General features: G+C 37.5%; 1 pseudogene; it reads left to right on the forward strand.

The window, feature by feature from the left end:
- The first annotated feature begins 8,875 nt into the window (after positions 1–8,875).
- Positions 8,876–14,682, forward strand: LOC121260198 (annotated as a pseudogene).
- The last annotated feature ends 12,603 nt before the right edge of the window (positions 14,683–27,285 follow it).

The raw sequence follows: 27,285 nt of genomic DNA on the forward strand, positions 1-27,285 counted from the left end.
AACACCTATAAAGCCTGTTGACAACTAATTGGAGTTCCTCCAAGATATAGTTCTAAGCAAATAAATAATACTCATGAAGATAAATAGAGAAAGAAAATGAGAAAGCACTGTTGAAATGAAAGACATCCCTTTGCATGCTTGTAGAACTTGTAGATGTCTAAGTTGAGTTCCTCCTACATATAATTTCAATCGAATACTATAAACACGCACACAATTACGTGCACAAGCAAATAAATACACACACTTACCCACCACGAACACGCACTCGTGCACTTGCATGCACACCCATACCCATACCCATACGCACCCACAACCAAACACACACACGCCCGCCCACCCTCACATACACAACCAAATGCACGCACAACCACACACACCCACAACCAAATGCAGACACGCCCTTCCCCTGCAGACACACACAACCACACTCCCATCCACGCATGCATAGCCTCTCACACCCACATTCTTTGAAATCATATATGCTACCCTAAATTAAGTTCAGAGCTTCATACGTTCTTTTTCCCCGAGAAATGAATTGCAAAAGGTTCTCAAGTGTTGTAGTTCAAGCCTAGATATTCAAAGTCAAAGATGGGCAGGACATCAAAAAGGTTCGATTACATTAACCATCACATCACAAACCTTTCCTGGGTGTCACACTTAAGAATGAAGTTCTCTTGAGCAAGAATATAAATAAGCTTACCTGACTCAAATCCTTTTCAATATCGACATTCATCGTGTGGGTCCTAGTGATTTGCTCACCCTGATGAAGCAACTTCTCAAGGGTCCTTCTAGCATCTTCCCTATTGTCCTCTGCAATCTTCAGGCAGTTGTTAATAACATGATTCTCCAGTTCTTGACACTGTTTCTGCAATCCTCCCGAATCACGAAAATTATTTCTATATATCTCTTGCCAATGCAGAACTAGAATACGAGGATGACGATGAAGAAGGCCCTCCTCTTCCATCATCATCGTCCTCCTCGTCAAAAGGGTTGGTATTAGAATTTAGGGTTATCGGCACATGTTCCGGAGCAGTTCGTCTTGCAGGCTTAGCATCAGATTTGTTATCAGAATCAAAAGGGGTTACTTATAACTAGAAGAAGATGGAAACCCAGAATCCGTCGTTTTCTACTTAGAAACCCTATTGGCAGGCGATTTCAAAATTCCAACATTGTGACAACAAAATAAGATTCCTATATCAACACAAATATTGCTTCGTTCAAGGTCTCTAAATCAAAAGAATCTGCCTTTCATTCAAGTGTTGTACCGAGAAACATGGAATTTTTCAGTCAGTAAGAAAGCTGTGGATCTCTTTGATGGTTCAACTATGCTCTAATCTGAAAGAATGATATTATACGATAATTTTGTAAATGCCACAATTGACTATTCATATAACGTGTTCTTCACGAGCAAAAGACCTTTAATGGCGAACAGCTTGGAGCGACAACCAGAATGCCATCACATATGTCTACTCAATTTTTTTTCCTTCGATAAGTACTTTGAACTTTTAATTATTATAAGAACGAAAACCCGGATGTACCAGAAGTAAACATGGAATTTGACAGATTTTTACTCAAATCATGCCAGTACGAATAAAACATGGCAGAGATAGAATTTGACCTTTTCAGAGACGATGTCTAGCATACTTAGGATATATGGAGCAATGTGAATCAAGAACTATATGTCACACTAAATAACTTTTTCTGAAAGCCAATGACAGAGAAGTAAAGATCCTAAGCTTAGTGAGAGAGAGAGAGAGAGAGAAGAAAGGAAAATTAGAAATGGCACTGCTGCATTGCATTGGTGTGCAAAAGAAAAAGATGTACCATTGAATACAACTAAATCAGCCATTCCCCCTTTTTCTCCGATACCAAAGAAAGCAAGAAAACGAACATATGACAAGGAAGAAAGATCGAGATCCGGAAAAAGAATCAGAAGAAAACAACAAAGAGCAGAGAGTACCAGATGGGTGCCTGAAATCAATTACCAAGAAGAAATAAATTGGTACACAAACCAATCTCTCTCTCTCTCACATAAGTTTAGGACCGTTGGAACTTGGAATTCCTTGCCGTTTTTTGATTTTTTTTTAATTTTTTGAAATAGCCCTTTTGTGAAATTTTGTATCCGTTCTTTTTTACTACAAATTTCATTTTTCTGCAAATATTACGGTTATTTACAAGTTAATGGTACACAGTAAACAGTAAACACACACATATGAATTGTCACTAGTATAAAACTATGTATAAATATAAATATATATTTCTTATTAAAAAAAACCTCTATTTGCAAACTCAAATTGTACTAAGATATATCATCTAAAAATAATTTGTATAAGTCTCAAATAGACAGATTTCGCACAGTCTATTTTTAAAAGAGTGGATCCCACAATGAAAATGTTTTTTTTAAAAAAAAAAATTCATTTTTAGTAAGACCCACAATTTCACAAAAGGACGGACTTGTTTATTTTGAATTTATACCTAACATTACTCTATATTATAAATGTGGAGGATATACAAATATAACACATTAACCCATAAAAAATCACATTAACAGATAGTTTTATTTTTATATTTTATAAGTAATTGGGGTAAAAAAAAAAAAAGTTGTATTAATCATCTGTATGCTTATAATCTTCTCAGCACCCAATCATGGGATAATGAGTAAATAAAGAAAAAGTAGCATTATTTATTGGTATCCTATAACATTAGTACGTTGACGCAACAAAATTGTAAATAACAAAAGTATATATAAAAAATATTTAAATGGCATGCTTGTGGGTATTTAATAGGAAACTAAACAACCATCCAATATAATTTTTAAGAAAAATGTTCCCAAAGCTCCAACACCAACGCCGTCCCACCCCAAACCCACCACAAAAAATTTCCCCCTTATCCAAATGCGTTCAAGCCAACTGCAAAAAAAAAATATATATATATATATTTTGAAAAAATCAAAATATTTATGAATTTTTAAATTAATAATATATTTTATTTATATTCAATATATTCATAATATTTTTCACATAATAATGAAAAATACTTTTTAATAATTAGTAGGACTTGCCACTTTATCAAATCTTCAAAAAATAAAATCATTTTATCTCTTCTAACTATCTAAACACACTTAAAAAAAAAAAAAAAAAAAAAAAAAAACTCTATTTGCACTGAGGAGGTGAAATCCCCGCGCGCACGGGCCTCCACGTGGACATGAAACGCTGCGTTATCTACCAAAACAACTAGCACTCCTCGATCGTTTCGAAAAATAAAAAAAAGGTTCAAAAACTTCATGGCCGCCTAACCAGTTCAGAATGTCGGGGAAGAGAGTTTTCAACTCCCTAATTCTGAAATATTTTATTGTCATCATACTTTTAGTGCTGCAGGGAAATTGTGGGAGCCTTGCAGGTTCTAGTTTTGCAAGAACAGAAGGAACCCATTTCGTTCTGAACGGCGAGTCCTTGTACTTGAACGGCTTCAATGCATACTGGACGATGTACATTGCATCTGACCCTTTGACCAGGGCCAAGGTCTCTACTGCTTTCCAACAAGCTGGTTCCAAGAATGGGATGAATGTGACAAGAACTTGGGTTTTTAGTGATGGTGGTTTCTGGCCTCTCCAGTCTTCTCCTGGTTTGTATAATGAGGATGCGTTCAGGATACGTTATACGTAAATTAATGGTTATTTTACAGGCCCTTTTTTTCTGTTTTCCTTATTAACTTGCTCCGGGTCCTCGTTCTGATTTATTGGTAGATTGAAAAACGAAAACATGAACCAAGTAATATTTCCTCGTTTAATGTCTAAACGGCAATGCTCAGGGATTCGACTTTGTAATCTCAGAAGCCAGAAGATACGGAGTGTATCGATCTGATACTGAGTTTGGTGAATAACTTCGAAGATTTTGGGGGAAGAAAGCAATGCGTACAGCGGGCAAGAGAGCGAGGTCAGCATTTGAACAACGATTTGGCTAGATGTACACGGGATTTCTTCTCCTTGTACAGGTACACGGGAGCTGGACGTGGTTTCCTAGATTTCATTTTGGCATTTTCCTATCATTTTGTGTTTTCCGTTTGCTTTTTCTTTATAATACACGTCAGCCAATTTCTCCTTGGATATCCATTCCCGAGTTTTTAGAAAGAAAAATTCTCGAGAGAAGTCACTATTTGACAGCAGCCACTACACACCTTAGCAAAATTACCAACTACTCCCTACAACAAAACTCTCATGTTTCTCAAATTTTCACCCATTTGAGTTTTGTCATCCCCATCTCCAAGCAGACCTCTCCCCATCCCCATCCCCATCCCCAACCCATTCCCGTCTCACTCTCCCCCCACCCCTCATCTCACCTATTCTCCCCCCCCCCCCCCCCCCCCCAACCCTCCACACCCTACCCCCGCATCGCCCAATCTCTCCCCCAACCCTCCCTCTGCTCTGACGCTACAACCATCCCTCTGCCCAGCACCTCACATTCTCCCCCCCAAAGAAACCTTCTAGGCATATTGAATAGATACAAAGAGTGTAGAAGTGTTACTTCATGATTACAATCTGTTGGGTATCTCAGTAATGCAATTAATTAACAAAAGTGTGAAGTATATTCATGCCTAATATTGCGTATCAACCCATATTTTACCATCGAAGCCCCTAAAACTTGTGTATGTGCTTCTTTTCCACGATTATAATTTTACCCTCTAGATGCCAGCTGGCTGCTGCGAGTCTATGGTGATGAAATGTGAGGTTTGATTAATACATTTTTTTTTTAGTTTCCTTGCTTGTGACACTAACTACCACATTAACATTTAATTGTCCATTCTCAGCATTTTCACAAGGCCATGGGAGGCATGTAACATTGCAGTAAAAAATGCATTTTTAATTCTGTAGTTATATTTTAAAAACTTGCTCCCAAAAGGGAAGAAAAGCTTCCACTGGATTTTGATGAAGATGCATATAATTTTGTTTGATTTTATTTAAAAAAAAAATTTTGTTTGATTTGTGCTGGTGATTTAACTAAGAGCTGCAAGGTTTGGAGGTCCTGGTGGTGGACCATTTGACTAGATAAGGCTCTTATAAGCTTGTAGTTATGTTATATTTGGAAGATGTGGGATGATGTATTGCTTCGTGAGCATGAAGTTCGTAAAATGGAAGATGAAATACAAGAGAGAGACAACTCTACGAAATGAAAAGCAAAAATTATTGTGTTTGTATTGGATTGTCACAATTGTAATAGTTTTGACTTTGTTCTAATAAACTGTATGTAAATAGCACGTTGGAGTATATTGTTTCTGAATAGATCAATTGTAATGGTACTCCCCCTATGTAGGTTCATTATATTAACATTTTAAATGAAAAGTTGTGGAATGAAAACAACTTGTGCACATCTCATGAATGATTTTAGTTTTTATTCCATTTTTGCTAATGGTACAACATTAAGCTTGAGTGTGAGTGTTGCTGCATCAGCCAAAGTCATTTTTTAAAAAGTAATAACAAGATTAATAGTTATGCATCATAAGAAGGAAAGGAAATCCAACTCCAACATTGAACCAAATTGGTGAATTCTTAATAATTAAACTGAGAATGGAAGTGAACATTTTTTTCACATCTCGCAGTGAACAATCTATTAACAGAAACAAAAACTGAGAATGGAAGTGAACATATTTCACTACGAAAAGAGAATTCTTAATAATGTCCAAAATAGAGATCTGAGCATATCTTAAGAGTAACACATACTTCTACATTATCATGGAAGACACACAACTCAACAAAAACTAGGAGCCCATTGCCTAATTGTATCACCAACATTCTTCACAATCGAATCTTTCTCATTCTACATTACATTGAGGAGTTCTGCAACTCGAGATGGGGTTGTGAGCCCATCTTTCATCTCAGCCAAAGTAAAGAAGTTCTCTGGTGTCATCCTACTTCAAATACCAAGTTTCTAAGTATCAAAGAAGTCCTTGACATGCTGATGCATTTTCTCCCATTAAAAGTGTTGCACAATGAGGAATGGAGCTGCATGCACTGAATCTATCGCCCTCCCAAACCCCGATCTGGGCCTGCTTATATTCAGGATATGTAGATGCTCCAATTTGCATGATTTTGTGTGTCAAAATCTGTAAATTGCTAAAATGAGTCATATTCTGTAACAAAGTTATAACCCAACTGGTTTGCAGACTTTATGCTTAGTAGATGCAATTACAACTGCTTGCCCAACTTCAAGTCCATTCAGACCAGCATGGATATTTATAGAGTTTGTGCAGAAAATCGCCAAAAACACTATATATAGCTTGTATATCCATTCTGTGACATCAGAAGATAATGGTAAGGTAGACTAGAAGGTTAAACAACTAAAATAAAGCTAACAACTAGGATTTCAAATGTGGCAAGAATCTGCAAAGTCAGGCAGAAACTGCTTAACCCTGTTAAACAGCAACAACATTTTCTTCCCTTGGGGATGGAGGAGATAAGTCACTGTTTAAAATCCATGCAGATGATGTATCTAATTGCTGAAGTTTGGTATAACAATAGTTGTATGCCAGCATAACCCATGAACAAAGGAAGAGTAGCAAATGATGGCAGCAGTAATTTCCTGCTCTTCAAAGATTTCAAGGAAACACATAAGAAATTAAATCTAGCAATAGTTCAAAAAGAATGCAGAGGAAAAAAATGCTTACAATTACAGAGCAGAAGCTATAGATGACTAGATACTCACTCTCCAAGGGACATCAAGGATATTATTGACAAATCCAAGTAATGTCATGAAGCAGATGGATGCCAATGTTGCATTATACTCAACAAGCCATTGCATCATTGATGTGGTAAATACATTTTTTTTATAGTTAAAGCATTCAAAATCAATAGATGTTAGAATAAGGGTACCATGAGCTTAAAGCCTCATATCACACGTTTTCTCAGAGATTCTGTGTTTTTCTAGTGAGCCTCCAATAGCTCACTTAAGGGGACCACAATGGTCTCTACTTGAATATCCTGTACAGCTCGAACAAAACCAAAATTATCTTTATTTATAGTTATGGACTAAGAACTTCCCAAGAGATAGTGAACTTACATTGGAATCGGATGCGAAGTTAGAATACTAAAATAAGATGGCCAAGACCAAGAAAAAAATTCCAACAACAATACCCAATGACTCATGCTTGCAATAATTTTGAAATACTATCATCAAGTTTAATAAGAGAAGTTAAACAGATAATTATGAGATAGAGCTAAATGAATGAAAATAAAATGAGAGAACAAATAGAAGATAACACTAACTACATAGTAATATTTCTTTTCATTGAGCTTTGCATTTTCCTACGGCAAGTTTTGGTGTAAAAGTTTTGCCCCTATGGGTTAACTTTCATAATCACCCACTATTACTAATAATAAGAAAAACATAATTGATTGATTATTCATGACATCTTAAATTTACGCTAGCAACTCCCCAAACTATTAATAGCTGAACATAATTAGAATTGTTCCCTCAAGCTTTTCTTTTTCGGTTGATAAAAGAGGAGAAACAAAGACACAAATACAAAGCTGATTCTAAGATCATTGTTAAATTAAAGAACTCGAACAAACATATTAAATCCAAAACGAAAAAAGGGTGAGGAATCTCATATAATTTCCTTCACACATAACTTTGGGATATGGTACAATATCAGCTAAAAAAACTATATTGAAAAGATTCAACCGCACTTCACATTAATAATGATGGAAAAGTGATACAAACCTAGAAATCACTAATGTTATTTTTTTTACAAGTAAAATCAGTAATATTATTGAAAAAATAATAGAAAGGGAAAAAATTGACACTTCATTAAACTATTGCAACGGAAGTTAAGAATCCATCGAAAACCCTATTCATAAATTCGACCAGAATGAAAATTTAAAACATACCCAGCCGAAAAATTCAATAAAAAAATCAATCTACAACGCATCTAGATGACAAAGTGAACTTACAACGAAAATCTAACATACTCCCGGATAAAAAAAAAAATAAAGTAAAAAAATAAAAAGAAGACACACAAAAATAGGAACCCAAAAGCGGAAGCACTCACACTTTGAGAGTGCCTCCATAGGTACCCTTCTTGTTAGTATCGTAGCGAAAAAAATTGCGCTCAAGGACGTGTTTGGAAGCCACGGGGATCATCTTACGGGTGACGAAGAACCCAGTGCGGCTGACCCCTGCATTTACGAGGATTGACTTCTTGAGGTCCCTTTCGATCTTGTAGTGGTGGAAGATGAGGTACAAGTATGGTCTTAAAAGTAAGAGGTAGAGCTTCAGAATGAAGCCTGACTTTAAATTTAGTGGTGCAGTTGGAGGCTCCGTTGGAGTGGGGTCTTGAGATTTGTGTCCTGTGTTGGATGCGTTTGCTAAAGCTCTCTTGCGAGTTGCCATGGCAAGCTACTCCCTCTTTGTGAAACGTTCCTTCTCTGAGCTAGTGCATCTTTGTTATTGCTCTTTCGATTTCTACTTTCTAGGACTAGGCTAGAACGAAAGATGATAGATTTACGTCACTCAATTTTGCTGGACAGAGAGACAGTGTCGCTGGTGGCAGTGGGCAGGGGAAGGTGACGCGACACAGGCGAGGGAGGAGGTTTTTCGCGAGGCAAATTCGAATGAGGAGGATAACTCATTTATGAAGATCAAAACTAAACACACGTTTTGTTTAAAAAAAAAAATCCACGTAAAGTGTGCACTGCTACAGTAGCTCCCTATAGCTTTACTCAAAAAATATATCATCTCATCTTAACCAAAAATTTCATCATTCGTTAGCAAGGAAAAGAAAAAACTAAGCAAGGAAAAGAAAAAACTAAGTATATAATGACCCCCGCGTATTCCACCTCTCTACTTTATTTCTAGTCTTGTGATCGTTCTGGACGTCAAAAATGGCCGATAGAAGGACATTGCGCCCGACGATAGGGATTGACCTGGGAACGACTTACTCTTGTGTTGGGAGTGTGGCAACATGATAGAGTAGAGATAGTGGTTAATGATCAGGGAAATCGAACGACGCCATCATGTGTCGCGTTCGCTGAGACACAATGCATCGTCGGCGATGCCGCCAAGAACCAGGTCGCCATGCACCCCATTAACTCCATCTTTGGTAATTTCTCTCTTTCTTTCTTTCTTTCTTTCCCCACCCTTTTTTTTTTTTTTTTTTTTTTTTTTTTTTTTTTTTTTCTTTTTAAGAAATTGTAAGCTTCTCTAAAGCCAGAGTTTAAAGATGGGGAAAAAAAGGCATGAGAGGAAATCTAGAGGCCAAGGTTAAATTCGTAATATATCTGGAATCTAGTTTTTCTTTTTCAAATGTAATTAATCTTTAAACTTGTATTATATTTATCTGGCTCGAATTAGTTTATTTTCCCTTCCAAAAAATAAAAAAAAAACTTTTCTTTTGCTCTCTTTGAAAAGAAAATCATTGTTAATTATATAATTTTTTTAGCAGCGCTATAAGTCTGCACAACATTATATTTTTATTTTTATTTTTTTTTGGAGAAGAAATATGTATGCTTTATTAATCAAGACTCTATAAAAGAGTAGCAGTACATTAATGAGGAATTTTCTGTACATCAATGATAGTTTCAGAAATATGTAAATTAGCATCTCTTGCCAAACCATGAGCTATTTGATTGGAGCCCTGATCTATGAACATGTGAAATAGTCCACTGCTGGAACTGTGATAGAGCGCTCCTAATATCAGATATCATACTTGATGTATCCCTCCTTAAGTCCCATTTTTTATTGCTGTAACCACAGTTGCAGCATCTCCTTCCAAAACAATCCGTTGGAAACCCAATTCAACAGAAAACCAGCTTGTAGCATGATAAGCAGCCATCGCTTCAGCAAGAAGAGGGTCAGGGTAGAGTGGTCTCTTCATTCTCATTGTAGCCATGATTACGTGCATAAAATTATAAGTATAGATAACTTCTTTTTCTTTTTTCTTTTCTTTTCTTTGTTTTTTTTTTTTTTTTTTAAACGATGTTAGGTAGATATTTATTTTGACTGTTCTTTCATTCCAATTCCAACATGATTGTTCAATGGGATCTCTTGTAGAATTAGTAGTTCTAGTTAGTAAGAGATTAATATATTCATATTTAGGATTTTAGACTTGGATTATCAGCATTAATTATTTCTTAAAATTCAATGTGAAAATTAATCAATTTATTATTATTTTTTCGGTTACATATTAGAGGTTTATTATATCTGAACCCATAAACTGTAAAATCGAACTTCCCTTCACTTCGTACCTTAAATATTGAATGAGTTAATCTTTGAGCAAGCTCCGAGAGTGTAAAGTCGAGATTAGAGACAAGTCTCTTGAAAAAGGTTTCATTGAAGGAGAAAAAGAAAAAAGATCTTTTGAGAGAGGCTTGCATCCTGTATAGCATGTGCTCTAGTGTTGTGTACTCACTTCTCCCTTTTCCCTTATGATCTTGCAGATTCAAAACGGTTGATTGGTAGGAGATTCAGTGATCCCGTGATTCAGAGTGATATTAACTCGTGGCCACATGGCCATTCAAGGTCATTGAAGGTTCCAATGACCAGCCTATGATCAAGGTCACTTACATGGGTGAAAGGAGGATATTTTCTGCCATGGAAATCTCATCGATGGTCTTTCTCAAGATACGGATGACTGCCGAGTCGTACCTGCGCATGCCTATAGAAAATGCAGTTGTTACTGTCCCCGCCTACTTCAATGATGCGCGCATAAGGCTACAATGGATGCTGGCCGCAGTGCAGGCCTCAAAGTCATGCAGATTCTGAATGAACCAACAGCAGCCGCGATTGCTTATGACATTGACAAGTTGGGTAGTAGCATTCGTAAGAGAAATGTGTTGATCTTTGACTTCGGCAGTGGTACGGCAGACATCTCACTTCTTACCGTTGAAGGGATGAGTGAATTTAAAGTGAAGGCTGTTGCCAAAGATGTAACGCCCCGGTCCCGAAGGGATAGAAGAGTTACTCCCTATAACTTAAAACTCACAATTCATCAATATATTTACAGACTCCGAAATATAAAGTCATCAGAATACTACAAAATCTCTTAATAAAATCTGCCAATTCTCAGAAATCTTCTATGAGTAATCCACTATGCTTAAATAATCATCTCATTGATGCTTCATAATCTTAATCTTTTGCTGAACTATTCAAAATCATCTAAAAAAAAGGTTTGGAGATAAGGGGTGAGTTATCAACAACTCAGTAAGCAGATGACATATACTAGTGTGTAAATATGAACATTTACAAAGTTCAGAATGCAGAACAAAATATTTTCTTTCATAATGCAGAATTAGAGTATTTGTTTTCAAAATGCAGCGTCAAAACATGTTATCAAAAATATTAGAGCGAAAGTTCAAAAATATTCATATTCAAAATCCCTTTGGCATAGCATAAACATCACATCACATCACATCTTATCATATCAGAACATATACCATGTTTAACCCCGTGGTAGGGTTGTGCAAACCTCGGTAGCTAACTAAGCAGAAACAGAATGTGAATCTTCCCCTTATTCATTCTTGGAGCCCCGAGTGTGCACATAGGAAAGACTACGCAGAAAACCACTTTCTTGCCAAAGTGGGTGTACCAGAAATAGAAAAGTTGGTACCAACCCGAATAGAGGCCACAGTTTTACACCCGTGGTAAGGTCAGAACAGAACATAAACAAAAACAGAATGTTATGCTAGAGGTTTTCAGAAATCACATCATATCATATCAGAGTACAAAACATCTTCAGAACAAAACAAAATCATATCTCAAAAACATAAATTATGTACAAAATTACATATTCGCTCTCTTTTGCACAGTTCAGAAACAAAATGTAAAAAATAAGCTCATGTCTACACCAGTCATGCCAGAAAATACTTTATTATTAAACAGAATCTCATGAGTAATGCAGAACAAATAACTGAGGTAGTTCAAATTTCTTTTCATAACAAAGCATACATATTTTTCAAAAATCATCCTCAGCCCGTTTTATTTTTATGCAAAGTCTAGCATAGGAATCCCGCTTACAAGGACTTCTTAGCTTTTCAGAAATTCCTCATAACAGTACTGTGCAAAAATCAATCGTCACCTATAAATAGTCACGTAACTTCCGTAAATTTCTGATTGAATTCACATTTTGTAATTAAAACCTGAGATATAAAATTTAATACTTTTCCTCAATATCTACCCTTCCTCAGAACCCTAAAAATATCGTCACTCTAAAAAAATAATTGATTCCCACCTAATTTCTCCAATCCGACTAAGGCCCGAGATAATTTCACGTCCAACCATAAATATATTAAAGTTCAAACTTTGGCTTGAAAACTCAAAGGGCATAAACATACTTTTGTCAGAAATTTATGTTCAACTATACGGGACAATGTTACTACTTCCTATTTTGGAAACCAAAACCGAACTAGCAAAGGGTGGTAGGGCTGGGACCTACCGAGAGGAGCAACAAGCGGCGGCGCTGGGCGAGAGGAAGACGGTGTTGAGGGCGGTGGAAGGTCACTGAGAGAGAGAGAGAGAGAGCAATGAGAGAGAGAGAGAGAGTAAGCTAAGAGATAGGGAGAGGGGGGGTTTACGTATCATGCAACGTGTCGGCGGTGAAAGGTGGTGTTGGGTGACAACTGGACTGCTTCCGACACTGTTGCTGCTAGCGGTGGCGTCTTGGTTCTCCCAAGATGTAGAGGTGGCAGCTCAAGTTGTGGCTTCCTTTGTTTTGGGAAGCAAAAATAGAGGTCCTTCGACGTTGGTGAGGTTGCGTTCCTGTGTTGGGCGGCTGAGGGCTATGGTCAACGAACGGGGCTGACGGCTTGTGATGGCGTTGCCGTGATAGTGGGTTGTTGTGGTTTATGGAAGGGGCTTGGGTAGTGCTACGTGGAAGTGTTACGGTGCACACGCTGGATGTGGCTTTCCCTCGGTCCGTACGTCAAAGTGCAGTGGTGGAAGGCTGAAAGGGTCACAGTGGCTTACGGAGGTGCAGACCAGGTCCGTTGGAACGGTGGCTGCGATGGCTGAGCAGTGGCTATCACGGTGGTGGTGTAGGGATGGCACTGTGGGGGGTTGTAACGCAGAGCTAGGCAACGGTGATGCACACGTTTAGGCTTCCGTGAGGGTGTTGGACGGCAAATGGGGGTGCAAAGATGACTCCGTGTGTGGCTATTCTAGTAGGTAATGGGAGGCAGCGGCAGCATGGAGGTTGTGGAGGGTCCAGCGCACGAGAGAGATGGGGAAGGAGACAGCAACACTTTTCTTGAGTTTTCTTCATGCACGAAGGATTAAATATAGGCCAACAAAAAACGAAACAAACCCTAGAGGGATGAGGGAGACGTGTAAAGGTGGGGTGTTTCTAGAAACAAACTCCGTTGGGTTTCTCATTTTATTAAAAAAAGGGCGTGGACCTTAGGGTCCCATTTAAAAAAATTTGGGTCCAAGACTGGTAGTGAAAAAAAAAGAAAAAAAATAAATGAGCTCTTCCCTAAATTTTGGGCCTCGAACTAAACTCTGCAATATTCCAACTTGTCTCTTGAAAAAAAAAATATATGACAAATCAACTGGCTTTCCATACGTATAAATCCAAAAATTTTAGAAAGTGGGTTGGTGCTGGTCCCGGATATTACAGAAGATACTCACCTTGGAGGTGAGGACTTTAACAACAGAATGGTTAACCATTGTGTAGAAGTATTAAAAAGGAAGCACAAGAAAGACATAAGTGGAAACGCCAAAGCTATGAGAAGGTTGAGAACTGAATGCGAGAGAGCTAAGAGAGTTCTTTCTTCTGCACTTGATACTAATATTTCCGTGGATGCACTGCACTGTATGAGGGTATTGATTTCAGCTCAAATATCATTTGTTCCAAATTTTCATAACTCAATATGGATTTCTTCAAGAAGTCTATTAAGCTGGTAGAAAAATGTTTGGCTGATGCTAAGATGGACAAGATAAGTCTCATGACGTTGTTCTTACGGGTGGTGCTTCCAGAATACCCAAGGTCCAGCAGCTATTGCAGGAATTCTTTGACGGCGTCGAGCTTAAAAGGAGCCTAAACCCAGATGAAGCAGTGGCTTATGGAGCCGCTGTCCAAGCTACAATCATGGCTGGTACGAGGAATGAGAGAGTTCAAGACATTGTGCTTGTAGACGTCATTCCTCTATCCCTTGGGGTGGAGACCAACGATGGTACAATGTCTGTTGTGATTCCAAGAAATACCGATAGTCCCACCAATATGGAACGAAACTACACAACGATCAAGGATAACTAAACTAGTATTTTGTTCTATGTTTATGAGGGAGAAAGAACATGAGCTGCGGATAATTATTCGTTGGGAAAATTTACGCTTGCTGGCATTCCTGCTGCACCCAGGGGTGATGTTATGATCGTTGCCTGCTTTGATATCGATGCCAATGGCATCTTGGAGGTTTCTGCTGGGGAGAAAACCTCCGGCTTGAGCGACAAGATCACTATCACCAAAGACATGAGGGCAAGAGTGACCGAGGAAGAGATTAATAGGATGATCAAGGATGCAGAGATTTTCAAGGCTGAAGATGATAAATACAAAGAGAAAGCCAAGGCTGAGGGAATTTTGGAGGGCTATGCCTCCGAGATGAAAAATACAGTGGAGGATGAAAAGATTCGTTCCAAGCTTGTTCCTCATCTCTTTTGGGACGAAGCCTTCACCACAGCTTGTTCCCTAATTAATTGACTTCCTACTCCAATTTTAAGAAATACATCACCATGTTAACGTCTATTTCACCGTTCACCAGATTACTCATTTCTCAAAGTCTTTGGTTGCAGTTGTTGGCCTAATCTTCGCCCATTTAACTCACAAAATTGAATTTTGTTCCTGTCGCTGCATCTTTCTTGGGCATATTCTTTTTCACCCGAAGGCGTTTATTTGCCTCATTGAGCCCTTCGAGATTCCAAGATAAGATTTTGGGCTTCATAAAATTGGAGTTGACCCCCTCCATTTAGCTTTTTCTCTGCTTGAACTTGAATTGCCCTCATAGTTTAGAAACCATGTTAGCCTCTTTAGTTTCGTTTGCTTTTTAGAATCTGACTTCTTCAACTAGCCATGTCCAACTTTAATGGCTGTTAGTAAAGCCATGAATTGTTTTTCAAAACCCTCACACTCAATTCCTACACAATACTAGATCTCCTTTACCTTATGCAACACCCAATCAGAGACACTAGCTTGATTTGGCAGCAGGTATTTTAGCGGTATTGGATCCCCCCATCCATCTCATCTCTAAATGTCCAATGTCTTCAATGGCACATCAAGATCTTTCGTAGGGCAAATAGAACTTCCCACTCAAAAGGGGTCATTTGCGATAACTATCATTCGAGAAAACCACAAACCTTCCCCCCCCCCCCCCCGGATCACTCCCTATTTCTGAAAATAGAACTCGGACTACTTCCAGAGGCTTAGCCCCTCTGTCCATCGGCATTGTGTTATGGATTGAGGAAGTGCTGGAGTGGAAGGATTGTAGTCTGGAATGGAAGGGGACAAGGTGCGATGAGGAGGGAAGCGTTTGTGTTGTGTTCATAAGTCAGAAATGGAAAGGTGGTTGATGATAGTTAGTTGTGTGCGAGAAGCTAAGAACGGCGTTGTGTGATGTAAAATTAGTTTCGTTCTTTTAATAGAACGTTGTCGTTTAATATATTTTCTTCTTATTAATTGTAAACGCAATCGTTTTTACTTACGGGAACTACAATAAGTGTTGTTTAAACACTGCCGTTTTGTTCAAACAATTAATATAAACATTAGACTTGGGGGGAAAAGTCCCCAACGGATAATTCATGCAATTACAGACTCGTCTCCTCTCTTTACTTCATTTTTCTTCCTCACCCTAATTCTGGATAGTGACTTCTCGAACAAGTCAGTTTGGGTCCATTACACATTATTTGTCGAAGATTGGGCTAAGAATCGACACTCAGCTCTGCTACAGCCTGAGGATTGACTTTTGCGTCATCCAGCGACGTTATCTCTATCGTCTCCACCTACTAGCTCATCGTCAACAGCTTCTCAGTCGGGATGGTCTTCTCCGTTGTCTCTCTTGCTATCTTTCACCGTTGGAAGGGCCAGCCTCGCCTCCCACTCTATCTCTCAACACGGTCTAGGCTTCACAGGCTCACAAGATTTTTCCTTTGCCCTTGAAATGCCCCACGGGCTTTGGCCCGACGCTGATCCATTTCCCTCACACCCATCTAGCCCTTTGCAATCATTAGGCCCACATAGGCCTCTACTTCTACACTGGCCAATTGCCCCATGAGCTCTGTCCTCCCTCTTGGTCTAGTCCCACGCCCCTGCCAATTGCCTCTCTTATGGCTCTACCCCAGGCCCACCTTAGTTTCCTGCTCAACAAGCTGTCCTTCTGCTTGTAACTCCACCCTTGTATTATTCCCTAGACTACGTCGGCTCCTTCGACTGCACCAGTGCCTCTCTATATGATTGAGACAGCATACTAGTCCTCACCTCTGACATCCTCTGCAAGCACGCTCCTCCCCTGTGAATCGCCTTTTTTTCTTCCAAGAAGATCTCTCTTAGTACAATTGCCATTTTCCTCCAACCCCTCACCTCTACATCTTCTGGGATGAAGATAAAGTTACATCTTCCACCCCTATCATATTCTACCAGCGTCATAAATCTTCCCCTGGCATTTGAGCACCTCTGTGCTATAAAGCTTTTATCACCCTCCCTTGTCGTTGCATACGGCTCCTTCATCCCACTCCTCAGGCTTTCTTCCAAGGTTCTGATAAACCATTGCACCAAAACTTTCCCAAGTCTTATCTCCTTCATTACCTTTTAACTCCTCTATGTAATGAGCACTAAGCCTCTCTCCTTCATCAATACAAAGGCTTCTGATTCAATGACTATTCTTATAGGGCCTCCCATTATGAACATATAATATCCTACACTTTCTATTGAACCTCATAACTTGTTGTTAAACCCCACAAACCACATCAGAATTATGAATGTACGGAGAGAAATAGTCATAGTTGGGAAATTCCAAGAATCATTCAAATTCTTTGAAACAAGAGTTTTGTAGGGAGAGGGAGAGGGAGAGAGCAAATGTTATTTGTTATCAAGTACTTAACCAAGATAATAGATAATGAATATATAATATCCCAAATTTAGTATGAGTGGGTGGTGATTGAGATCCCACATTGTTTGGGAGAGAGAAGTTCTTGCAATTTATAATGATTCTAAGGGACTCTGTTTGTTATCTTGAGTAGTCCTTTTGGAGTATAGGCATAGATGTGGTTTGACTTTCCTTATGCTGTTACACAATGGTATCATAGTCAATTCCATCCAGAAGTACGAGGTTTAAGATGTGACATCTACGATGGCATGGTTGGAAGAAGATTTGAATTTGGGGGAGATGATTGTAATATGCCAAATTTAGGATAAAAGGGTGGTGAATGCCATTCCACATTGTATGTGAGGGGAAAGTTCTTTTGATTTATAATGATTCCAAAAGACTCCAATTGTAACTTTGTCTAGTTCTGTTGGGGTGTAGACCTAGATGTGGTTTCGGTTTTCCATGGATTGATACAAAACATTATTTCATGAGCATAGGTACTTGATAAATATCTCCTTAAATGTGATCCCTACAATCTTCCACAAATATGTCGAATGATGACTCTCAAGATATATGTAAAGGTTGAAAGATTTCCTAGCTTGCTCATATGCTATATGCTATGGTAGCTAGAAATGGTATTTGTGCATAATATTTTTCCTTAATTGAGCCATAAGGAGGTAAAGCCCTAGTTTGATGGTCAATTTGATCACCTCGTGTGATTGAAAAGCCCAAGACTACTTGACTGTTTGATTGACCACTTGCTAGTTTAGTTTTTGGTTAGGGTGGCTAATATATGTCAATCATTGAGGAGGGTGAGATAATGACTTAAGAAAGACTCAAGTCACATTTGGGCCAATACTCCAAAAGGATAAGGCAATATTATAATTGGATTCCCTTGGAATCATTATAAAGAACAATAATTTCTCCCTCTAGAGCAACGTAGAATCCTATACCTTCGTATACTGAATTTGGTGTATTGCAATCCCCTTTAAAAACTTAACGTCGTTGTCAAAACCTTCTATCATATAGGTGACATGGCACATGTCTTTCTGATCTGGCTATATTTGGCTCTCATACTATTTGTAATGACCCTAGGAAGACCTAAGCTACATTTGGGTCTATACTTTAAAATGACTAGTCTATTAAAATTAGAGTCCATGGGAACTATTATAAAGAGTAATAATTTATCCCTTCTAAGTAATGCGAGATCTCATTCACCATTTTCCTATACTCAATTCGGGGTACTATTGATGACTTTTTGTTTTATGAAAATTAAAATAATATATTCGACTTACTGATAAACATATAATATATATTCAACTTGATACGCTCTATTATGAGTAAATGAAGTGTAAACTTTTTCTTTTATTTGTTGGCAGAATATTTATTGGACGCTGCTAGGTCCACGGATGAATTCCACCGAAAAGAGTAAATTTGTTTTTTTATATCTTTAAATATTTTTAAAAAATCACAACATCATTTAAAAACACTTCCTTAATCACTAAGTAAAAAAAAATCAATGGCTGCTTTCTGTGGCCTTCATCTGTGGATTAAGCATTATCCATATTTATTAGATAGGAACTACTCATTGATTTAACTGTAATCAGCTTTTTGATGTTGTTGATTCTTTTTATTTTTTATTTTTTTTTTCTTTTGGAAGGTGCCTTTTGATTGCGGTACTCCATATGCCCTAGTAAATGATTCAACAAGGTATGCAGTAATTGTTGTTTGAACAGGAAATTGAACTTTTTCTTTGTTTCGGGCTATACCAATTTCTATCAATAAAATTTTACTCTTTTTTTATAAGAAAAAAACTTCAATTTATTCATTTTTGATGAATACTTTTCAGTATATACATGTTGGATGAAGCTGAACTCGGATGGTAGTAGCTTAAGGAATCCTGGGTCGGCGGGTGCTGGGGTGATTCGTGACAGTTGTGATAGATTGCATGCAGCTTATTTTGTGTTCTTGGGTGAGGGTTCTAATAATTTTGCTGAATTGAGAAGCTTATTGGAAGGGGTTCGAAGGTGCTGTCAGTTAGGTTTTGGCAGGGTTGAGATTGAGACAAACTCTCAATTACTTGTTAACTGGATTACAAAAGGAGCTTGTAATATTTGGTACTTAGAGGATTTCTAGGAAGAGTTGTAGGGTCTCTTGGGCTGTGTGGAGTATCGTTTGACCCATGTTTTTCTTGAGGGTAATGTTGTGATAGATTTTTAGCCAAGCAGGGAGTTAGGGGTTTAAATATGGATTGGAATAGTAATAGTGAGAACCTGACCAGTCATGTAACACTCGACCCAGCACGAAGCTTACGAGCAATTTTGTTTTTTCTTTTTGGATGAAAAGGCCATTTGAGTTTTAACGAGTAACTTTAGAGTAAGTTACGGGCCCAAAAATTTATTTGGCAGAATATGGATTTCTTTGGGCCCAATGTTTGGATAAAACCCCAAATAATATTCACGGACCAAGGGGCCGAATTAATTAGAATTTGGCCCAATAAATTCTCCTAAATGTCTGAAGATATTATCAGACGATGGATTTATTTTGGAGAGGATTAAGGCCCAAGCCCATGATAGTATCCAATTTTTTTTAAGCACACTAGGGTTTCCGTTTTTTAGGTCCCCTTAGGTTGGAATCCATTAAACCCACTGCCTTCTATGTATTTTTAAACCCATGCACGAAATTTCTTTCCACGTCAAATTTAGGGTTCTTGGTTTCACAGCAGCTCCACGTTGCACGTCTTCCCCGTGGCAGACCATGACTATTGGTTTTCACTTGCTCCCCAACCCCACGAAGACCCACGCCAAAGCACCTAGTGCGTCCACGTCCAACAAGCAACCATAGCCCCCCCTCTTCAACAAGGAAACCGCCCAAACTGCAAGCTACCATCAACCACACTGGCGCCCAAAGCCACCTTCAGCCCCACCACCGTAAAGCCCTACATACACCATGCAATGTCATGTCGTAGCACTTGTAGCACTCGCCACCAACGGCTGTTCAACAACCTAAACGAGCGACCATCGAAAGCCACAACCAGCCCCGTTTCTTGCCAACCCGGTACGTTCAAGACTTCCAAAACAAACAAAGACTGCACCTTTCAGCCATCGCCGTTGCAGTCCCTGCAGCACCACCGTGATAGCCCACTGCTCTGCCATCGAAGCCACCTGTTAAGAGAGCCACCAGGTCATCGTCAAGCCAACAGATAAACCAATCGTTGTCCTCTGTTTCTCCTCCCAAAAAAAGGCAACACCACAAACTCGGTTGAGCCATCGTACGATGAAATAAATTATTGGGCTAGCCACATAATCTGTCGGTCTTCACCTTTCCATCAGTCTCGAGCCGCCTCGGTTCTGCCTTGTCCCTCACGGTGAGCCATTACCGAACATTCCACTGGTTCTCCACCGCTCTCTCTCACCATGTTCAATCCCTCCTGCTCATCTCTCTCTGCCTCTCTAGCTCTCGCCGCCTAGCGTGGCAGCCTCGCCGCAGCACGCCCTCCTCTGCACTCCAGCCGCGCCACCACAGTTCCTCCAGCCTAGCCCATCGCACCTTGCCCCTCCACGCACATCTCGGTTTCAGTTGTACGTCCACGCTGCCGCACTTCAATTCATCTGTTTCTCATGTTTGCTAACTTAAAGAGTTATATATATATATATTGGGTAATTCTGTAACCTATTAGAATAGGAATTATTACTATTATGCCCTTTATCATGTTTTCAAATGATAAGGTATTATAGAAGCAATTGTGTAGTTGGTCTTCTAAATAGATAAATTTACTAAAACGTGTAATATGTATTTGTAAACTCTAAGTTTTCCATTTTTACGGAAATTATTTTGGTAGGTTGAATTTATTTTAAGTATAGTTTTCTTTCAAATGTAAGTGATAATGTTGTAATTTTATTATGTTCTAGTTTATTAAATAATTATTGTTGTATAACTTAAAAAGGAATTTTGGTATAATTATGTTATTTAGTATTAAATTTGATAATTTGATTTTTCAATAATAGGCCAGTTAGAATTTAATACTTTAGTCAAATATTAAATTTAGGATATTTTTAGGGTTTCGCGGAATTTAAATTTTTAGGAAAATAGGTTACTTAGCATTTCAGTCTTAAGTATTGAAAAATTGTGTTAATCTCGGATATTTATGGGAGTATGCGACTATTTTATAGGTGACGATTGATTTTCGTTTAGTACTGCTGTGGAGAAATTCTGAAAAGTTAAGAAGTTCAGGTAAGCAGGGTTTCTATGTTAGGTTTTATACGAGTTCATAAGACTGAGATTGACTTTATGAAAACTTGCATATTTGGTGATGAATGAGAACTTGGGAAAACAAAACCAACCTCGGTCGCTTATTTGCATTGCTTATGAAATCTGTGTGGGAAAGGAAAAATATTTTTTGACATGCATTATGTAGACATGAGCTAAATTCTGTCAAGTGGTCTCTAAAATTTGAAAAAAAGCGATATTGAGAATCTGAAAAATTGTGCATTTATTTAGAAAGATGCTCTGACTTTTGTTTTCAGTATGTGAAAATGATCTGATTATGTTTTGGTACTCTGTTTTATTTTGATATAACATCTGAAAACCTTTGGCATGTGTACTGATTTTTGTATCTGACTCTGTCTCTACTTTGTTCTGCTAAAAAAATAAAGTAGTTTTATTGTGGTCTTTCCTGTGTACACACTCGGGGCTCCGAGAAGAATAAATGAAAGATTTTACCTCTGTCTCTGCCCGGTTTGACCACGGGGGTTAGCACAACCCTACCACAAGGGTGAAACATGGTCTCTGCTCTGTGAGATGCTTTGTTTTGATGTGATGATGACGCTCAGGTTATGTTATGCCAAAGTACTCTGGGTTTTACTTGTCTTAAAACCATCGCTCTGTTACTTTTGAAAACATGTTTTGTTCTGCTTAATAACTCGGTAAAATATTTTGTTCTGCAGACTGTACTTTGAAAATGCTCATGTTTGCACGCTAGCATATGTCCTCTGCTTACTGAGTTATTGATAACTCACCTCTTATCTCCAAATATTTTTTAGATGATTTTGAATAGTTCAGCTAAGGATCAAGATTATGGAGCATCAGTGAGATGATTATTTAAGTATAACAGATTACTCATAGAAGATTTATGAGAATTGGCGGATTTTATTAAGAGATTTTATAGTATTCTGATGACTTTAAATTTTGGAGTCTGTAAATATATTGATGAATTGTGAGTTTTAAGTTACAGGAAGTAACTCTTCGATCATTACGGGACCGGGGCGTTACAGGTCACCTTAAAGGTCTTCTTAGTATGGATAGAATTTGTCTTCCCTACTTGCGGTTCAAGTTGGTTTCCACTAGTAAGTTCTATTTGTTTTATTTGAGTTGATATTATTTTCTAATGTGTTCTTTTGCAGGTGCCTTTTGTTTCACCCTTTATGCTTTATCTTGGTCCTGTAATTTTTTCTATGAACATTATGGAGTTTGTTTGGGTTTGTTTGTGTTTTTTATGCCTGGGTTTTGGGTTTTTTGAATATCTGTAACCCCCAGGCATCCGGCTATAACCACGGTTTTCCTCTACCATAAGTGAGGGCTATCAATAAAATTGGGGTACCGTTCTCTTTCCTTAATGAAGAAGAGATCCTGAAGTATTAAAGACACCTTTGTATTATAATTCTTTAACGAAATCATTTATTAAGATCGAAAGAAAACCTTTCTACCATCAAACCAATACTTGTGTGTGTGAGGGGGAGCATGTGAGGATAGACCTTTTTTTTCTTTTTTTGAATAAAAACTTTATTGAGACAAGTAACAACGCAAAGCCAATTAAACATAAAGTATACCAAAACTGAACCTAGTCAGGAGCTAGAAAAAGAAACAAGAAAATCATGGACACTAGTTCCATTAAATACAATAGTCGAGGCTCACTGAAATAAGGAATTAAAGAAAAAACATCTAAGTTCATCCACCGAGCATTCCTTATCTTCAAAGTATCAACCATTCCTCTCAATCCAAATACACCACACAAGGCATAAATGGATCATATTCCAAACATAGCAATTTGCACATTACCCCTTAAACCTCTCCAGCAAGCAAAAAGGTCCACCTCCCTCCTAGGCATCACCCAAGCCAAACCACACCTATTGAACACTTCATACCATAACAACTTGATCACATCACAATGTAATAATAGATTATCCACTGATTCACTAGATTTTTTCCATAAGAAACACTAATCCAAAACAATTAATCCACGCTTCTTGAGATTATCCAAAGTCAAAATCTTCCCTAAATAAGTAGACCAGCCAAAGAGCGCAACCTTTGAAGGCATCGTACTCTTCCAAATACTTTTTCAAGGAAAAGAGTGAACACCATTCGGCCTAGACAGTGTCTTATACCGAATTGAAAACTTCGTGTTACTGTAGGCATCCAGACTCTCTTATCCCTCAAATCCCTCCCAAGCTGTGTTGCATACAATAGATCAAACAATCCTGAAACAGCCCCCATTTCCCAATCATTCACAGCTCTAAAGAATATAACATTCCAATGAGAAGAGCCACTAAAACAATCCAAAAATTCATCCACAGAAGCATCCAAATTCTGAGAAATATGAAAAAGATCTGAAGAAACAACACAAAGAGCCCAACCACCACACCATGGATCATGCCAAAAATGAATCTAGAACCGTCCCCAACGACAAAAATAACGTGTTTAACAAAAGCATCCCAATGTCTCCTAATATTTTTCTACACCCCCACACCATAAGAAAAAAAAGAAAAAAAGAAAAAAACCACTGACATATTAATCAATCACAACTCTCCACAAAGAATCACACTCCTAATGATACCTCCACAATCACACTTTCCTAGTAATGCTTTATGAAAAATACTCAACTTCCAAAACCCCAACCTACCATACGACAGATGAGTACAAATCTTTTATCCCAACTAACCAAATGTGGATAGACTTTCTCATGTGCATATTTTAATTTTAATTATTTCATATTACTTTATTTGTTGGCTTCCCATATGACGTTGGCCCATGATCTTCTAGTTATGCATTGAATTAATCTTTTTTTTTTTTTTTTTGAAGATAACTGTGTGAATCTTTATTGAATAAACATGAAAGCAAAGTTCAATCAATACAATATTTCTCACTAAGTACAATATTTGTAATTTGTCTAGGGCCTTCTTCTATCCACACCCTCTCTTCTATATATACTAGACAAAGCTAATTTTGCAAGCATATGAACTACTTTGTTAGCTTCTCTATAAAGAAATCTTGTAGACCAATCAGTCTTGCCTTTAAGAATTTAGAATTTTTTTGTATCTTCTATGAACACCCCATAATCTGTTAGCACATCCTCGCTACAGCACAGGTCCTTCACAACTCTTAAAGTATGCAGTCAAAGTCCAATGATCTCAAACTTTCTTCCGTCGTTTTTTTCTCCTTATCTTATACAAAAATTAACTACATTGAGAAAAAAAAAATTCCGGAATATAGCAACATATTCCGAGGCCTCAGTTGCTGACCATGCAGCAACATATTTGGACATATTATGAAGGTATAATTATATATATATATATATATATATATATATATATATATTTGGACATAAAAAGCCAAAACTTAGAAACTTGTATTAAAATTTAAAAACAACATAAGAATTTATTTAAATAAATCGTAAAAGGTTTATCGTGGCTCAGTGAAAGAATATTATTTATAATGGAAAGTGGAAATAAACTTATAACAGCTACCAGAAATTGGAAAAAAAAAAAAACCAGAAAATAATTTGTAGGCTCATATGAAATAAATAATTTCTTAACATAATTATCAATGGAAGACATGACTGGCACTTAAAGTTAAAACCCGTCCTTTCACCGAGACCAAGGCTCATCGATTCTCAAAGTCTCTTTCAAATTTTATTGGGACTCTTTTTCTTCAAATTAATTCGTTGAAATTAAGATCACTATGCAACGTAAAGATCCCGCTCATATATATATATATATATATATATATATATATATATATCAAACTTCAAATTGGTTGACATGTACCCTCTTGCTGTATCAAAACTAATCACGTAATATGCCTCGTTAAAATAGATAGTTTGCATTTTAAGAGAAACGAAAATGCCTAATCAACATGCCAGGTTAAAAAATCTAAAAAAAATTCAATTAACATAAAATAAAATAAAGTAATTGAAATCAAGAAAATCAAGCTAAAGTTAAAAAGAAAGCCTAAAATTATACAAATGTTTTTACCTCGAAATTAATACATTGAAAGAAAAAAAAAAGCACAAAAATAACTTGTAAGCTATTTACCAAATTAACAACTTTCTTAACATAAACACGGTCGGATATTTACCAAATATAAATTTTATGCCTATTTCCCAATATATTTTGCAGAAACCTAAATTTAATTAAGATGAAGAGATCAGCTAAGCAATTCCAGATCTAATTCAGATAAAATTTCCCTTGGATTAACATTGATTGACCTTAGCAGTGTTCCTTGACATTTTTTCCACAAATTTCCACTATTACATGAATATCGACCATTCATTCGTACTAAAATCTCACGGCCATTCAAACGTATTAAAAGAATGTGCCAACTTTTTCCACCTTTAATATTTGGTAGTTCTACAGACCCGCTCGCAAGTCCCGCTCGTAGATCCCGCTTGATGTGGTTGCCACGTGGCAGCCATGTCTTTATTTTAATTATTAAAAAAAAAAAGGAAAGAAGAAGGGGATCCTTCATTTCACAATCCCGAAAACCCCTTTATGCTCCTCTAGATTCTCCTTCTCAGAAGTTAACCCATCAAATTCAGTTAGAAGAAGAAGGAGGAGGAGGAGAAGGAAGAAGTAGAAGAAGAACAACGGGATCCTTCATTTTTGAAAAGAGGAAACATCATTTTGAAGCTTGTGATTTTCTAAGGTCTTTTGGTTCAATGAGTTTTCCAACTCTAACTTTTCTACGATGCAGGCCTCATATGTACTCTCATAACTTTTGTACTCTATTATCAATGTTTCCCATTCAATAATCTTTCAATTGAGAAAATGATTTTCATGGGTAACATTTTGTAAATTTGATTCTAAAAGTGGCTTTGTAATCATTAAGAGAATAAACATAATCCAAACCTACCTGCAGCCTAAGCATCAGTAACTCCTTGGATTTGGTTGAAAGCTCCAGCTGCCGTGTACATTCTTCCAGTTTCTCTTTCACAAGTATAAATTCACAACATACTTCACCCAAACTCTCTGGTAGAGTTTTGGAAAAAATATCCAAGTACACGTTCACTAAATGTGTTTCGCAAACTTCTTCAATCCTCTGGCAAAGCCCTTCCTACAAGCATAATGATCTTTTCAAATCCTCTAAAGGAATATCTCCACACAAGTTCTCCATGGAGGCGATGGAAGGGTAAGGTGGAGGCGACGGAAGGGTATGTTGGCTAGGTTTCATTTTGTGGGGGCAAGCTAGGTTTTGTTCTATTTCTTAAAGAAGATGAGGGTTTTTAATTTTGGTTTTTAATTTTTTAATTTATTCTGTGGCAGCCACTCACGCGAGAGCTGGGAGCGGGATCAAGCGGGTGGTGGGCATAGCTTTTTTCCTAATATTTAGAAAGTTAGCAATCAGTTTATCGACCCCATCTAGGTCATAGTTGACTTGCCAATCCTAATAAGATATTGTTATTTTATTTTAGGACAATGTTAGGATGTACCAAATGTGCATCTCAAATATGCACATTAATGTAAATGATTTTTTTCTTTTAACTATTTTTTAAACATCCTAATCATTAAGAAAAAAATACGAATTCACTAATAATCACGTCCTTAATCTTATCTCAAGAGCACACTTAGATTGAGATAAGACTACACCATGGGGGTTGGACTGACTTGAATGCCCAAAAATTAGTGTATGAGACTCAAATCTTTCATAACAAACTGTTGACTAAGAGTACTAGTGAAGGCATTAAGCTGTGAGGGGTTTGAACAAGTGAGAAGAATATCATCTACATATAATAGTAAAAAAATAGTGCCTAGAGATGAGTGATATATGAAAAGTGAAGGGTCAACAGAGCTACATTGGAAACCATAGGCAATAAGGAAAGTACTAAATTTATCAAACTAGAAATGAGGGGCCTGTTTTTAAGTCATATAAGGCCTTGTTTAGCTTGCAAACCTAAGAATAAAAAGTAGGATGGATAAAACCTGGAGATTAGTCAATAAACACGTCCTCCTGGA

Source organism: Juglans microcarpa x Juglans regia, chromosome 4D (genome assembly GCF_004785595.1).
Source record: "Juglans microcarpa x Juglans regia isolate MS1-56 chromosome 4D, Jm3101_v1.0, whole genome shotgun sequence".
NCBI lineage: Eukaryota > Viridiplantae > Streptophyta > Magnoliopsida > Fagales > Juglandaceae > Juglans > Juglans microcarpa x Juglans regia.